The sequence below is a fragment of the Condylura cristata genome, unplaced genomic scaffold (genome assembly GCF_000260355.1).
Source record: "Condylura cristata isolate star-nosed mole 26May11 unplaced genomic scaffold, ConCri1.0 scaffold00023, whole genome shotgun sequence".
NCBI lineage: Eukaryota > Metazoa > Chordata > Mammalia > Eulipotyphla > Talpidae > Condylura > Condylura cristata.
This window is the reverse complement of record NW_004567124.1, coordinates 31,188,761-31,205,323: the sequence shown is the minus strand read 5'-3', so window position 1 is coordinate 31,205,323 and position 16,563 is coordinate 31,188,761.

Sequence of the window (16,563 nt, the reverse complement as noted above, 5' to 3'; positions counted from 1 at the left end):
CCCCCCATGTGTCTCTTCTACAAGCGTGTCTTCTCTGCAGATCTCTTCCTTCCTCCTTCACTCCCCATCAAATTACATATACACTTCACTCCTTCCCATTTTTTTCCATTCAGGAAGTCAGATTCATGGCATGCTGGGAATTATAGTCCAATGTAGCTGCATATAAGTGGGGGCAGGAAAAAATGACTCCTGTTCACTATGCTGTGATGCTCTTCCCCCTTTACAAAGATCATTCTATAACACTGACTCTATTGTCTGGAATTCAAGGTCCTTTATGACCTGAAACCTATATGTCCTGTTTCTGATTTATCAGTCTCCTCTGTGCAACACCATCAAATAATATCAAACAGACCCGTGCAGGCTTTGCTGTCCCGGTGGCTTTACTTGGGGCATTTCCTTTAAAAAGAAAACTGATTTCCCTTTTCACATGTGCATATCTGACCTATTCTTCAAGGACTAGCCCCCATTTTACCAAAACCACTAGTAATCCCTTTTGAAGTTTCCTGCCTACCAGTCACCTCCATTTTCTTCTTTTACACACAGAAGTTCCTTTAGTTTTTAGATGACCACATACTTCAGCTAAGGTAGCACTCCTATGAAACTTGAGTATCTTAACCAAACTTAGTAATGTCATCTCTCTTGACAATGATTGAACAAGTGACCTGCTTTGGACATTGAGTCAGTTAGCAAGAAATTCAAGATGGGAAACATTCCTCCTGACCCTGATTCTCTGAAAAACACAATAGCAACTCCTTTGACACCAGAATTTCTCTTTTAACAACATTTTAACCTTACTTCTTTTTCTGTAGTTAAGCCTGCTACTACTTCTTCTTTCCTTTTCACACTCTCTTACCCTTCATTTCTTACCTTTTCTTGACTATCATCTCTCATTACCTTGACTGGTAACTTTGCCCCTGTTTTCATTTTGTTTTACCTTTCCCCCCCCTTATCAGTGTACTTCAGTGAATATTCTTCTAACTAGGAATGTCTACTTGGGTTTGTAAACCCTATGTCTCTACTCTTTCCTTGAGGTACTTCCTTGTATTACAAGCTCACATGTTCTGCCTCTTAGATACATTTTATTTTCTTTCGTTTCTAAAAATTGCTGCTGTCTTTGAACAGAATTTAACTTCAGTTGTAGTTGGATTTTAATCTTTTATTTTACATCTGACAATCAGCCTTTTAGCCTTTCTTGCATACAAAGCATATCTTACACCTAACTCACTCTTTTTTTTTTTTTCAAGATTTAATTTATTTGTTCATACAGAACTGGTATATAGGCCAGAGGTGCAGGGGAGGTGAGAGGCTTCACCAGAGACAAAGTGGAGAGCAGAACAGGCAGATCTACGAAGTACACTGCTGAGGGGAGCAGCAGGCGGGTCAGGAGAGGGCAGGCAGGAAAGGTCTGTCATGTGGATCACCTCCAGGGCAGGTGGGGATTGAACTCATGCAGAAGTGGCTTTAGCTTCTTACTGCAGTGCTTTAACCTGCTGTGCCACCAGGGAGGGCCATAACTCACTCTTTTTGTAATGTAGAGTATCAATGGCCAAGTTACAATAAATAACCTTTAATCCTGTTTTTGACATTCTGATTGTATTAGGTTTCATGGATTATTTACTTCTAATCCTTTTGTCCAAAGTCATAGCTAAATTTTTTCTAAATAGGAATGGATTCTCCAAGTAGGAATGGCTCTAAAACCTTTAGAACTTGACATCATTTTCTCTTTCAGATTTCCTTATTGGTTGTGAGTAGAGATGTTTCTTCCTAATTTATATTGCAGTACCTTATTCATAGAGTTGGGAGAAAGAACAAATTTATTAATGTATGTATGCTTCCCAGATTTCCCATGTCCAGTATTTGCTTCTGCTGGGATTAGGTAAAGGAGAATGCACAGGCTTTAATTTTCTAAAATGGAGAATACTTAGAGATAGGTAGAAAATATTTGGAGAAAGGTCTTAAACATAGCAGAAAAGCAAATATGATTGATAGAATAGAGCTGTAAGAGAAGAAGAAATTTTTTAAAAACCAATGGAGGAGGAAAAGAGAAGGAGGAAGATAAAAGAAAGAAAGATTGTAAGAGAAGAAGAAATTTTTTAAAAACCAATGGAGGAGGAAAAGAGAAGGAGGAAGATAAAAGAAAGAAAGATTGTAAGAGAAGAAGAAATTTTTTAAAAACCAATGGAGGAGGAAAAGAGAAGGAGGAAGATAAAGAAAGAAAGATTGGGGAGGGGAGCTTGGTATGCAAAAGTCTTTAAAGCATCCTTTTATTTATTTATTTTTTTTTTTAAGAAAACCAGGGAGGGGAAGTACAGCTTTTGAGAAACTCCTGTTAGAAATTGTCAGTAGTGTAAAAACAAATATTCTGTTAAAAAGGGAAAAAAAGCAACAACCAAATGCAGTCATTTATGCACTTAATACCTAATCTAATTAATCTAATTGTAGTTTCAGCCTCTCAAGGAATGAGAATTCAACCCATCAGTCTAAAATTTTCTGATCAACACTAGTAAAATCATCTAGAGCTTTCTTTTCAGAAATTAAAGAGACAGTAGCCTTGTCTGAAACAGTGCTGTCTTTTCTTTTGCTATAACCTCTTTGTTCTGCCCCAAGTCTGACTATAAAAGCCATCCATTGTTTGCAGCTCCTCAGAGTACCTATTTGTTAGATGTGTTTTGTCCAAATTATTAATCATTAAATAAAGTCTATTATCTTCAAATTTACTTATGTGTACTTGTTTTTTTTAACAGCTCCTGATAAGTACATTTTAGCAGCCTCACTAAAAAGAAAAACACCATGATGGTCTAATTAGCGGTGAAAGCAGTTGACCCATCCCCCCCATCCTAAATTTCTGTGTACTTATGGCATTTAAATTAATTATTTTTAACAATGAATTTTCTCATACGTTTATAATGTGACTTCAGACATTTGCTAAAGATGATAAAAAGTCATCATGGCCAACACATTATGAAAAATATTTTTTTTATCGATAACTCATAGCTTTCATGTGTTTGATTTAAAATAAGTGGAGTATATCAATTCAGGAAAACAATTACATAAATTTAAAAGAAAATATGAATATACTTTGAGGACAGATGCTCAAAACTTTTATCGATGGGATTTGTGATGAAAATTACTTAAAGACTACTCATTTAGTTTCCACTGAGTGGCCAGGGCTTCTCGGGTTTTTTGTACTCTGAAATAGAGGTGGAATAAGATTAGGTAATTAAGAGGCAATTACACCTGAAGTGAAGCTTCCCTGACTCTCTTATTTAAAATAATAAATTGGGCCATTCTCTATGCTTCACCTGACATAATTTCACTCTATAGCATTTATCATTTATCATATCCAATTAAATTCCCTTATTCATTCCACTTATTGCCTATCTCCCTCCCACTGGGCTGCAAATTCTATGGAGGGGGAATTTTTTTTTTCTAGTTTGTTTATTGCTATATCCTTGGTTACCTGGAGAAATACATAGCACTTAGTAGCCTGTTAATTAAATGTTGGTTTGATGAATGAACGTACTGCCCATTCCTTCCTGAGGAGAAATTCTAAGTACTTGTAGGGTTTGTAGACTGACAGATTTGGTAGCAATTTTAAGCCACTGAGTCTTCAGCATAGTTGGGCTCAGGTAAAGGTGCCACGGAGGCAAGTCCTCTTTGCATATTTCTATCCCTGCTGTCCATATTCTTTCACTTCCTTCTTGTGACTCAGAGGGACACAATATTCCCACCCTATGTGGGTGCTCTGTGTCTCCTCACTGTCTCCTAATCACAAACATCTTAGGTTTCTTTTTCAAATTAATTGGTGTGCTACCAGAGCCTGGGCCAGGACCACTTGTGACCAGGCATACATTTGCCTTATAACTCAGAACTGGTGAAGCACAGCCTTAACTGAGGAGTGGCTGCTCAAGTGGGGACACAATAGGATAGTGCGGAATTCACAGCAGAAAGATTTTTGGATGGGGTAGTTTGGGGCATCTTTTTTTTTTTTATTTAATGTAATTTATTTTTACATCATTTTGTGTCTTGTTCCATCTGTTCTAATCCCCATGGGCTTCCCGTTATCTCCTCATCCGTGTGCCATCACCATAGTCAGTGCACTTCCCCCCACCCCATTTTTTATCCCATTCTCCTCTCCACCCCATAAAATGTCTCTGGTATATTATTGTTCATTATTATTATTATTTTTCAGTTTGGGATATCTTTAAGACACCTTTTGTGCCAGTTGTCTTGGGGCCAACCTTGACCTCAGAGGTGTGCAGGCCACTCTCTTCTGGCTGCTTCTGGACTTCTGAGAATTCCTGAGTAGAGAAATGACTGAGGATAATGATTGTTAGACATTGGATGGACACTGTTCTCCCTTCAGTAAATCTTTCGTGAAGGGTTTGAGTTTGAGATGCAAGATTTGTCATGCTCTGGGTGGTTGGTGTTAATGGAGGCAGAGAAAGAAGCTCTCACGGTATCTTTGCGCTAGTAGGTACTGAATGTTGCAGATACTTACCAGGACTGCACATGATGCTGCCTAATTCAAGCCTTAGAGGGTGAGGCATTCAAAAATCACCACATCCTTGAATATTGGAGACTTGCTTTTCTGGCAAGTGCTAGGTTTCTAAATAAAGCAACAGATGTTTTGCTTTTGCCTCTTTCCTTTCTGTCTGTGGTTCCTAATGTGGTGATATTAACTAAGTGTGACAGGTTTCAGGTTTTTATTTATAGCAGTGGAAAATGGTTTTCATGTCTTTGCATGGTTTGGGGCCTCTGAGACTGTCTTTTTACAACCACAACTTAAGTTTATAAAGGTTGGAATGCAAGAAGTTGGAAGTTCTAGATTTTAGAAGCTACATTCAAAGCCTAGGACAGTATGAGGAAAGAGCTGGGTTTTTTTTATTGTTAATTGAATAAGTTCTTCATATACCTTGATATTAACACTCTATTGAATATGTGACATGAACTTATCTTTTCTTGTAAGGCTGCCTTTTTAGTCAGCTAATATTTTCTTTCACTGCACAAAAACTTTTTAATTTGATGTGGTTCCCAATTGTTTATTTTTGCTTTTATTTCCCTTGTGATTTGGATCAAGTCTGTTTTCATATGTGTATTTTGTGGTTTTTTATTTTACCTCCAGGCCTTTAATCCATTTTGAATATATTATTGTGTATGGAGCTAGAAAGTGATCCAGTTTCATTTTTTCATATGTAGCTATCCAGTTTTCCCAGCATCATTTTTTCTTATTATTTTTATTAATTTACATATCTATTTACATTATTGTCTATTTTAAAACAATGTTTACTTCCCCTCTCCCCCACTTTTCCCATCCATCATCACCATTGTCCCCAACATCATTTTTTTTTAAAAGATTTATTTATTTATGCATACCGATATGTGGTACAGGTGAGGGGTGCAAGAGCAGTGAAAGGATTCACCAGAGACAGAGCGGGAAGCAGAACAGGCAGATCGACGAAGTACACTGCTGAGGGGAGCAGCGGGCGGGTCAGGAGAGGTCTGCCACGCCATGTGGGTCACCTCCCAGTTGGGGATCAAACTCATGCTGAAGTGGCTTTAGCTTCTTAGTGCTGTGTTTTAACTCACTGCGCCACCAGGGAGGGCCCCATTTTTTAAGAGATTTTTATTTCTACATTATATTGTCATGGCTCCTTTATCATAAATTAGATGTCAATGTAGGTGTGGATTTATTTGCAGGCTCTTGATTCTGTAATATTTATCACAATGGTCCAGTACCATATTTTTAAAATTACTGTAGCTTTACAAAACAAGTTATAGTCAGGTCAACTGATGACTCAATTTTTCTTTTTTCTTAAAATTGCTTTAGTTATTCAGGGTTTTGTGGTTCAGTATAAGTTAGTACTTTTTGCTTAGTATTTTTTCACAAAATATTGTATTGAATATGTACAGTGCTTTTGGTAGGATGTTCATTTTATTATACTAATTCTCCCTATCCATAAACATGGTACCCATCCACTTCTTTGTGTCTCCTATTTTTATCACTGTGTTATAATTCTTATTGTATGGACTTTTTTTTTTACCTCCTTTGTTAATTTTCTTTATTAGGCATTTATTCTTTTTAATGCTGTCAATAGGATTCTTTTCTCCTTGCATGTTACTTGCATGTGGCACTAAGTGGAGATGAAACACGTGTGAAAACCAGTGATGGAGAGAACCGTCATATGTGCAAGGCCACAGATGGACCTCTTCTCACATCAGCTTCATCTATCAGAATTTCCCCACCATCTAGAGTTTCACCTGCTTATGTCTGGAGACTGTAGGCTCAAGCTGACACACTCCTCCTTAATAAGTGCTACACCAGCAGTTGCAAGTATTGCTCAGTGGCCTCAGGCACTCCTAATGGCAGGGGTATGTGGTGTTTCACCCTCTAGCCTTGATATCTTGGTTCTAGCATTACAGGATTATGCCATTATGTGTCTTATCTGCTCCCATGGTGTTTTGCTGCTTATCTTTATTCCCCGGAATCCTAGCATTCTCTGGAGGTAAGCCCATTTTCCATACCTGTCATATGCACCGCCCCTCTGGTATAGCCCCCAAAGTTCTAATGTCACTAATGTTGCCATAGCCCTTCAGTCACCAACAAAAAAAAGTCTCTGTATTGCAGCTACCTCACTCCCTCTTGGGATGTATTGCTCCAGTAGCATTCCAAGCAAAATCATATTGCAAATTTTCCTATACCTCCTGCCATGGTATTTTCCTTGCAACAATAATGATCATCCAGTCATTGTTCAGGGACTGCTGTTTTTATCTATACATCACTTTCTTGTATATGTGGGAAGGAGGTGAATGTGCTCTCTTCACTCTTTTGCATTATTGCAGACTCTTCCATTCTCACTCTCTAGCTAGTCTTGTCTTCCACTTTTCACCCTTCCTACACCAAGCTGCCCTGGACCCCCTCCCATAGTTCTTTACTGTTAATACTTGTGGACTTCTCTTTATCATTGATTATTTTTCTAATTTGATTTATCTGACTCTTTGTCACAGTTAATATTACTGCTCACGTGATAGTTACTTTAGGTCTAACATTCCACCTCTAAGATCCTGTAGGAAACTGTGCATATGTTAATATTTCAACATATCCTGTTCCATTGTAAGTACTTGTTCATATAAAATCTCACATCAGATGGTGGAGTCTTTTGTGTCCTTATTCCTCTTGGCCCACAGTACTCAACTTTCTACCCCGATCTGGAAATTCATTAAATCTATGGTGAATTGAACGATCCTGAGCACCAGATCTTTTATTGTTCACCCTCCCATTGAAAAGATTAAAAGATTCATGTCAAAACAAATGTCTAGTTGCCCTCCGGGGTAACTCACCTCTGGCTCTCATTTTCTGCATGGCCACAGCCAGCTGGACTGGGCAACTTTGGACTCAAAAGTCTCCCACCCTGCCTCTTTCTCCAAGAATATGCCAGCATGGCTTCCCGCAACATTTCTGAGTCACAGAAATGTGGGCCACACTGAATGGGGAAAGCACATCAGGCCAGCTTCCTGCTGACCTGAAGCTTCCCAGGGGCTAGAGATGGGTGAATTGAAGGAGCCAATCAAGTGACTGCTGTTACTGCCTTTATAGATATGGGGAGAAAGAGAAAAGGGCCTTCAGAGCCCACAACCAGTCCTACTTGGGCATGGGTATCTGGGTCCTTTCAATAGATACCATACTTAACATTATCAAAAGTCTCACACTATATTTAAAAATGATTTTTAAAACTCTTGTAAATGAAATGGCTTGCATCTGGAAAAGCCAAAGGAGTCAACTTGTATCCTAAATCAGGATCCGGGGCAGACCAGCTCTGACAAGGCTTCTGGGCACAGGGTATATAAAACAGCATCAGCTTTATCAAGTCTGATTTGATTAGTTTCTCCAGTCAATTTTGTGTTCTCTGGCCACAGGATAAATCATCTTTCTATCTCGCAGCTCTGCTCTTTTCCTATTGATTTAAAAATAGTGACCTTGTTTTCCTGCCAGATGGCCACTGGGTTTACCTAATGGTGCTCATGAGGAAAACCCTTGAGATACCCTGCCAGCCTCAGACACCAAATCTCTTCTTTGGCTAAAGGAAAAATATGACCAAGAGTCATTTTATTTTACCTTTTAATCACAATTTGGAATCCCTGAGAATTACTTTTACAGGAAGGAACATTCAGTATGGTGTTTTCCTGGGCTTCTTAGACTTAATGACAAATACAGTTCTTTTATCTAACCACTTAAAACCATGCATTTTATCTGCACTGTGAAGGACCTCAGACACAATCGAGTTGGACCATTCATTTGACCTATAAGGAAAGCTGCCACAGCACCCAAAGGCTGTGTATGTGGTTGGACGATTGGTAGAGATGTACATGGTTTCAAGGAAATTTGGTTCCAGCAAAACCTATAAATCTCAAAAATTGAAGACCTTAAATAAATGGTAGAAATTCTATAATTTGTGGAGTCTTTACTTAAAACATGTGATCTAGTTCACCAAACTTATATTTATAAATAAAATGATCAAAAGCAACTTTTGCCAGCTAAGACAATCTCTTACTCTTCTCACTCCCACTCCAACTACATTTCCCCGACTTATATCCTACTCTTGTTCCTCACTGTCCTCCATTGGGATTGTCCTCGGCAGCCACAAAGACCCTCTCCACCCACCGGTTTCATCATTGTACCTGCCTCCTATAGGTCCACTGTCACTACTCCAGCCTGTCCGGCCCTCATCCTTTCTCACCACAGATGCATCGACTCTGCACAGCACAAGAATCACTCCTTGATTCTTGTGTTTGTCATTTTCCCTAAGTGAGACTGCAGTTTTTTGCTAGAGAGGAAATATGACTGGTTTTCTATGGTGATTCCATGTTACCTAACATGACAGTGGGCATGTAGTGGACACTAGGGTGCTGGTGAGCTGGCCCTCCAAAGGAAAAGGTCCATTTTGTAGATCATTGTTGTGCTATGAATAGCCCCATTATGGTACCAATGTGATCTCTCTAAATATAAATTTGGGGAAAGATGCCCCAAGCTGGATCTCTGCAGGCTACACAAATGGTGGGAGACACCAAAACACAGGTGTTTGACCCTTTGTCTCACACATAGTAGGAGGTGAATTTGTCAACAAGCCCAAGGTTGAAAGGGATCAGTTTCTCACATTTGGCATACACTTAAAGCTATTGGATACATTGAGCAGTGGTTATTTTAGGTACTATTCTAGCCTCATGGGGCCACCAGTCAAAAGGGGAAAACAAGTATTATGCAAACAAATGAAATAATCAGAAATAATACTTTAATTATAAATATGTGTGTTATGAGGAAAATCCAAAATGCCAAGTGAGTATAACCAAAGGAACTTCACTTGGATTAATACTGTGGGAACAGGTAATTACAAAGGGGTTTCTCTAAATACTTAAAACTTCAAGTTCACCTGAAGGGTAATTGAGCACTACTAATGTGGGTAAAGGGATGGGGCCGGGTGGGGGGGTCCCAGAAGAAGAGTCAGTGTGTGCAAAGACCGTGGGGCAGGTCTTTCAGATAAAGCTATCTGAAATGTCTGAAAGGCCTTTGTGGAGAAAGAGTAGTGAGGGGAGGGAGGATGGAAGGAGGTGAGCCTGGAGAGTGGACAGTTTGGTCACCCTGGGCTTTGTAGTCTGTGTTTGGGAGCTTGGATTCCATCTTTAGTGCAGTGGGAAAAGATTTATTATTTTCAAACAAGGAAGTCACACAATTTGACTTATGTTCTAGAAATAGTTCTATGATCCCTATATATGAAATAGATAATGGGTGGGATGAGATGGAGGAAACTAAAGGAAGCAATAGGGAGATATTGCAGCGTCAAGGTGAAGTATAATGGTGGCTAAGATGGTTACAGTAAGACAAACAGCAGACTGGTGATGAAAAATGGAGGTGGAGTCAAGTAGATCAAGTAGAATTTGCTTAGGAAGCAACTGTATGAATGTAGTTCATGGGTGGTCAATATTAAGGAGTTATATATGTATGTACATATATATGTCATACACACATACACACACACACATATATAGTATTTGTTATATATGACTTTTGTTAAGATGGGACTATCATTTTCTTGATGGAGGGAAGATTTTCCAGAAAAAAGAAAAAATAAATCAGTTAAAGATGGATAAGCCAGGAGAGAAGATCTGACTGACAGGCAGGAGGAAAAGTCAGGAAAGTGGTGATCAGCAGAAAAGCTAAGATCAGAGTCTTTCAAGGAGAAGGGAGGGAGCATCTGTATCTAAAGTTGCTAAAATGATGAAGAAGGTGAGAACTCTAAAGTCTCAGATTTAGCAATATGAAAGTCATTGGTGATTTTGTAACAAGAGTATTTTTGGTGGAGTGGTAGGTGTGGAAGGCAAAGTAACAAAAGTGGAGAAAGCAACCCTTTAGAGGTCCTCATGTGTGAAAAAGACTAGAGAGAATGTAGGAGTGGGAGAAGGATATGGATTAATGGAGGCTTTTTTTAAAAAAAATAACACAATAGTTTATTTTTACATCATTTTGTGCCTTTTTCCATCTCAGTTATAATCTCCGTGGGCTTCCCATCACCAAATCACGCATGTGTCATCACCATAGTCCAGTACACTTCCATCCCCCTACTGTATTTGATCCCCACTGTTTTTGATCCCATTCCCCACTCCACCCCCATAAAATGTCTCTGGTATATAGTTGTTCATTATTATTATTATTTTCTCCCTTGGTCCTTTCTAGTCCTGCTATGAGTGAAACCATCCAGTATTTTTCCTTCTCTTTCTGGCTTATTTCTTTCTTCTTTTTTTTTTTTTAAAGATTTATTTTTTTGTGCATATAGAACTGGGGTACAGGCCAGAGACTCAGAGTTGGCGAAAGACTTCACCAGAGACAGAGTGGGGAGCAGAACAGGCAGATCGACAAAGTACACTGCTGAGGGGAACAGCGGGCGGGTCAGGAGAGGTCTGCCACGCCATGTGGTCACCTCCAGGGCAGGAGGGAATCGAACTCATGTAGAAGTGGTTTCAGCTTTTTAGTGCATGCTTTAACCCACTGCGCCACCAGGGAGGGCCTCTTTCTGGCTTATTTCACTAAGCATGATCTTTTCAGCTCCATCCATGTTGCTGCAAAAGGCATGTGTTTATTTATTTATTTATTTATTGGTTGCTGAGTAATATTCCATTGTGTATATGTACTACATCTTTTTAATCTAGTCATCTATTTTTGGGCATTTCCATGTCTTTCCAATTGTAAATAAAGCATCAATAAACATGGGGGGGGGTGCAGGTTTCTTTTTGAATCAGTGTTTTTGTGTCTTTTGGGTAGATACCTAAGAGTAGGATTGATGGTCAGTTTTAGCAGTTTGAGAAACCTAATGGAGGCTTATTTTTTCAAGATGGGCTGCTGTGTGGGATATTTGAATGCTTGGGAAAGGATCTGGTAGGGAAAGAATAATTTTTGAAAATGCATAAAAGAGAATGCAGAGAAAAGATGTAGGAATTCCCTTTGGAGCTTCTATTTCCTCAATGAAGTATGAGGCAGCATCATTGACATGAAGGAGGGGACTAGATTCAAGAATTGGTCCAGAAGAAAAGAGACAGCCCTACTCGACAGCATAGAGGATGAAAGAGTTTACTTTTTCAATGTTTGGAAAACCAGTCTAGTTCTTTGCAATAAACTCTTCACATTTTCTTTGATCCATTTCTCTGTATGCAGGAATTAAATTTCTATTGTTGAGTCAGTTGTCTGAAAGAGACTTCCTCCTCCAGTGGGTGGTATCTCTGAAAAACTTTCTACACCTTCTTCAAGCACACTTCCGGGTCCTAGGAAGGTATATTCATGGACATGCTAAGTGGCACTCACTATTTACTCTTCTTTTCCCTCTGTGTCCCTTTGTACCCCTCCTTCATGGGTTTCTCTCCCCTCTTCTGGGGTCACACTCTGGCTCCCACTCCTTAAAGTGTTGTCTGAGGAATAGTGCTCACCTACCAAATGTTTGAGACAGGATAAGGAACTCACATCAAAACATGAATTGGTGATGGGAAGCCCATGGGGATACAACTGAATTGTACAAATGAAGAATGATGTAATGTGTGTGTGTGTGTGTGTGTGTGTGTATGAAAAAAAAAACTGTTGTCAGGTAAAAACACACACACACACACACACACAAGGCACATGAATCCACTAAGCATGCTAAGCATGCTGTTGGCTGTGTAGGCTCAAAGCAAGATTTTCTCCATGAAGTAGCAGTTCATTGATTCACAGTGTCATACCAACTCCTTTTCTTTTGCAGACCATCACAGCCAGTCCCCTGAGCAATTGCTTGAAGTAGCACTGCTCTTAGGCAGTCAGTTGTTGTTGTTGTTTTTTTAAATTTAATTTAATTTAATTTCATATATGTTTTACATCTTTCTTCCTTTTTGTACAATGAATGTTTTCTCCTCACAGGTGTAATCCCCACAAAATTTCCACCCTAAGTTCACCCAAGTACTATTACCATAGTCCCTTGTGTAAGAACACATTCTATTCTCTTTTTTGATCCCTCTCCCTCCCCTTCCCTTGCAGAGTCTCTGATTAATTTGTTGCTGATTTTGTTTTTAATGTATTATAATTATTTTTTTTACTGCTACCTTATTTGGTCTCCCTACATTCCTCCTATAACTGAAACCATCTGATATTTTTCTTTTTCTGTCTGGCTTATTTCATTGAGCATAATCCCTTTCAGCACTATTCATGTTGCTGTGAATGGCATGAGTTGATATTTTTTGATTGCTGAATGGCATGAGTTGATATTTTTTGATTGCTGAATAGTATTCCATTGTGTATAAATGCCACATCTTCTTGATCCAGTTATCTTACTTTTGGGCATATAGGTTATTTCCGTATCTCACCTATTGTAAATAGTGCTACAGTAAACATAGGGGTGCATATATCCTTTTGAATGAATGCTTTTATGACCTTTGGTTTGATTCCTAGGAGTGGAATTGCTGGGTCTTATGGAAACTCAATTTTTAGTAGTTTGAAGAATCTCCACACAGCTTTCCATAGTGGTTGAATCAGTTTTGGTAGTCAGTTTTAAACCACAGATCTAGATCTATTAGTTGGTTATGAAATCAGTTGAATGCAATCAGTTCTTTCTTTTGAAAAAAATGAGGTAGAAGAGTAGATATGTCAGTGAACATTACATGTAGTAACTAGACAGGAAGTAATGGTGGGTATTTCATGAATATTGAACATTGCACATAGAAGGGAAGCAATGGTGAATATTTCAGTCACATATTTGGGGTGGTATGTTTTGGATCATCATCAGAAATGTATTTTTCATTGTAGCTCAGGGTTCAAAACACTTGGGAAACACTGTTCTTCTGTTTCTGATCCTGACCATTCTCTTCTCCCCAACTAAGTTGCTGCCCTGTAGGCACTTTCTGGAGCTTCCCCTCCAAACACAGGGTCCATGCTGGATTCAAGCAAAGCACAGCAGTCACATTTCACAGTTCTCTTGTCTCTCACCAGAGAACAAGCAAAGTTTCTCATTTTTCCACAGAGTTGGGAAATTATTTTGATCTGTGTTTTGTAGCAAAAGAAGAAGTGCCAGAAAATAAGGTTGCATAAGTTCAGTCAAAACTGACTTTCAAAGTTTCAAATTTTAGTCTGAGAAGAGTTTACAATATAAACCCAAAGCTGTATCTGAATCAGGAACAGGCTTACTATGCCAGTCTGTGTCCAAACAAGGAAAAACCAAAGTTTTGAGGGATGCAGGGCTGCTGTGAGGCAAATTTTCATGTCAAAACAAATAATTTTTCAGTGTATGTCCCATGTAACATTAATAACTAAAATATCATTTATCTGAAATTTAAGTTTAATTGAATATCTTGAATTTCAAAATGTGAATTCTGGAGCCCTAGTGGGGTGTGAAGCTTAATATATTGGAAAGGGGGTTTCTTTTAGGAAGAGAATGCTAAAATATCTTTCATTGCAACACTTACAAAATATATGACATTGTCGTTACATTAGAGGCCATCCTAAGGCCTTGGAAGAGGATGTGAAGGTGAGAGGCTGTGATGTTGCAGCTTCATGAATTTAATGATGAATTTCCCTTTCTGTCATGTGTTCATGTGAAGGGGAAATCTGTCAACATAAAAATATGGTAAATAGAGATATATCCGCTCTTTGACAACGGTAGGAGCATCAAATAGTGGAAGAGAAACAGGTGCTCTCTGTTTACTCTGTTGATGAAGAAAGGTAGGAGGGAGGAAAGGAACAAGGAAAGAAGGGAAGAGAAGACCTAAATACTCATAAACTCAGAGTCCTGTGTGACACTGTTTCCAGACACATTTTGAAATAGTGATTTTCAAAAAATGGCATCCTTCCTGCTGGAGGTAAGGACTACTTTCCAACCTGTACATAGTAATGACAACATTGAGAGAACAACGTTTCAGGTTCTTAATTTCTCTATAACCCTCCCCTAAAGATTTAGCTTGAAAGCTATGTTGTAGGTTTTCCTTCCAGGCACAGTCACAAAATGTCCTCTTGCACTTTAAAAAGGGAAGTATATGCTAGCTACCCCCAATCTCTCGAAAGCCCATTGCCCTGGGAGTAAAAACAAAGGTTAGGATCAAGAACACATCACTCCAGTGTGAGAATCCCTAAAAGAAAGCCAAGATACACTGGATGAGAAATACTAAGAAGAGCAGCGTTTATGTCATCTAGGTGATTCTGTTCTCTTAATGTCTCCCTCTTTCTCATAATTGGGGCTCAAAAGGGTGGAGGTTGCAAGGGAGATGGATATTAAATAATTTATTTGAAGTTTTAAAACTATTTTTCCTGACACAATCTATTTGTGGGGCTTTCTTACTAGTTTGACAACGAATATGTGGTAGACAATTTGTAGCTTCAAGGGTTTGTTGAAAAGATCTGAATGCAAGCATTCAACATAAAGTATACCTCCTTTGCAATTATACAAATTGATGATAAACTTGTAAGTTAAGAATAAGTCAGGGGTAGATATTTTATCATAATTCCTTAAGTAGGTATGAGAAACAGATTTTTAATACACTGCCATAGACTTTGTTGCCTTTAATGGTACTCTGTTGCATGACTGCTCCAATTGCTCATTTCAGATAGTCTCTGGAGAAAATCTTCTTGGGTGAGGCTGAATCTCATTGCATGTCTGAGGACTGTGTTGAGCTTAACATCTTGGCCAGCCATCGTCTGACCTGTAATGACTTGGGACATCTCAATGGTTATGCTGTAAAGCCTCTCCATCTGTTTTTGATTCTGATCTTTAGAAGCAATCATGGAAGTGAAAGGGTGCCAGCAATAGCTCTTTTCTCTCTAGGCATGATGCCACTTAGTTGTGGATGCCAGGAACCGACATGATTCTATGCTCGTGCTTGGGCTCTTTTTATTTCTTCTGACTGCATGATGCAGGGATTCAAAATAAAGGTGTTCTGTAACAGTCAAAGATCATTTCATTGAAAGGCTGTTAGATCCTTGCTTACACTAATTGCTTACCATTTCTGCCTCCAAGGCTGGGATTCCACCAGAATAACACGCTATAACCACATCAGGATGGGCGCATTTCATGTCTGGTACTGCTGGACCTTGATCACAGGCCACCTTCACAGTTACACCTGAAAGAACCCTGTGAAGTATATTTCAGGAGACTGAAATCAGTCTGCTTTCTGACATCCATATACCAAGGGCTTCATGAAACAGAGACCCTGTGCCCCAGTGTGCTTGGATAATTACTAGATTTTCAGGAAATGTCTCTGAGCATTGATTGCTCTGGCTCCAAATGCAAAGCTTATTTTTAAATACCAAAAGCTGCATTAAAAAACCTTTATCAGTAATAAACCCACTAGCAAATGATCAAGTGTAAAGAATATCCCAACTGGAGTTATTGATGGATATCACCCAAATTCAACTTTTGAAAATCTTCACCATTCACTGTGTTTCTCCAATAGGATTTACTCTTAATAAGTTCTCTGAGAAGAGAAACCATCATTACAAAATAAAGCCCAAAGCATCACTTCCCCAAGAAGGGTACATCTCCAGAGCATATCTGGCCTGGGGGCTGGGGGAGTCGAATTTTAACATATATCCCCAGGGGTTCCACACTTTCCTCTCACCACAGTCACTGGATAAGCTATACACCTGCAGGTGAATGCTAATCTATTCTCTAGGAGAATGCAAGTTGAAAAGGAGGCAGAAATACTGTGAGTGAACTTCTTCTTTTCCCTTGGGTCAGCTCTGAGTAGGGTACCCTCCTGAGTGAGAACCCACTACTCAGTGGGTGTCAGGTGCCTGATGTGTCATGTCCAAGAGGATTCTTCCCCATCAGAGAGAATTATGTGATTATGGTAAATCTCTGAGTCAACATGACTTACTATTACCAAGAATTTGAATTGAGTCATACTATAGACTTAATAGGGAAATAATCCTCACAGATTTGCTAAAATTTCTAGCCACTTAAACCAAAGCAAAGTGAGGTCCCTTCAAATCCCATTTTAGTGAACCTTTTTGAATCTACTTTTAACTTAGGAAGTCTAAAAACACATCAATATATTTGTTAT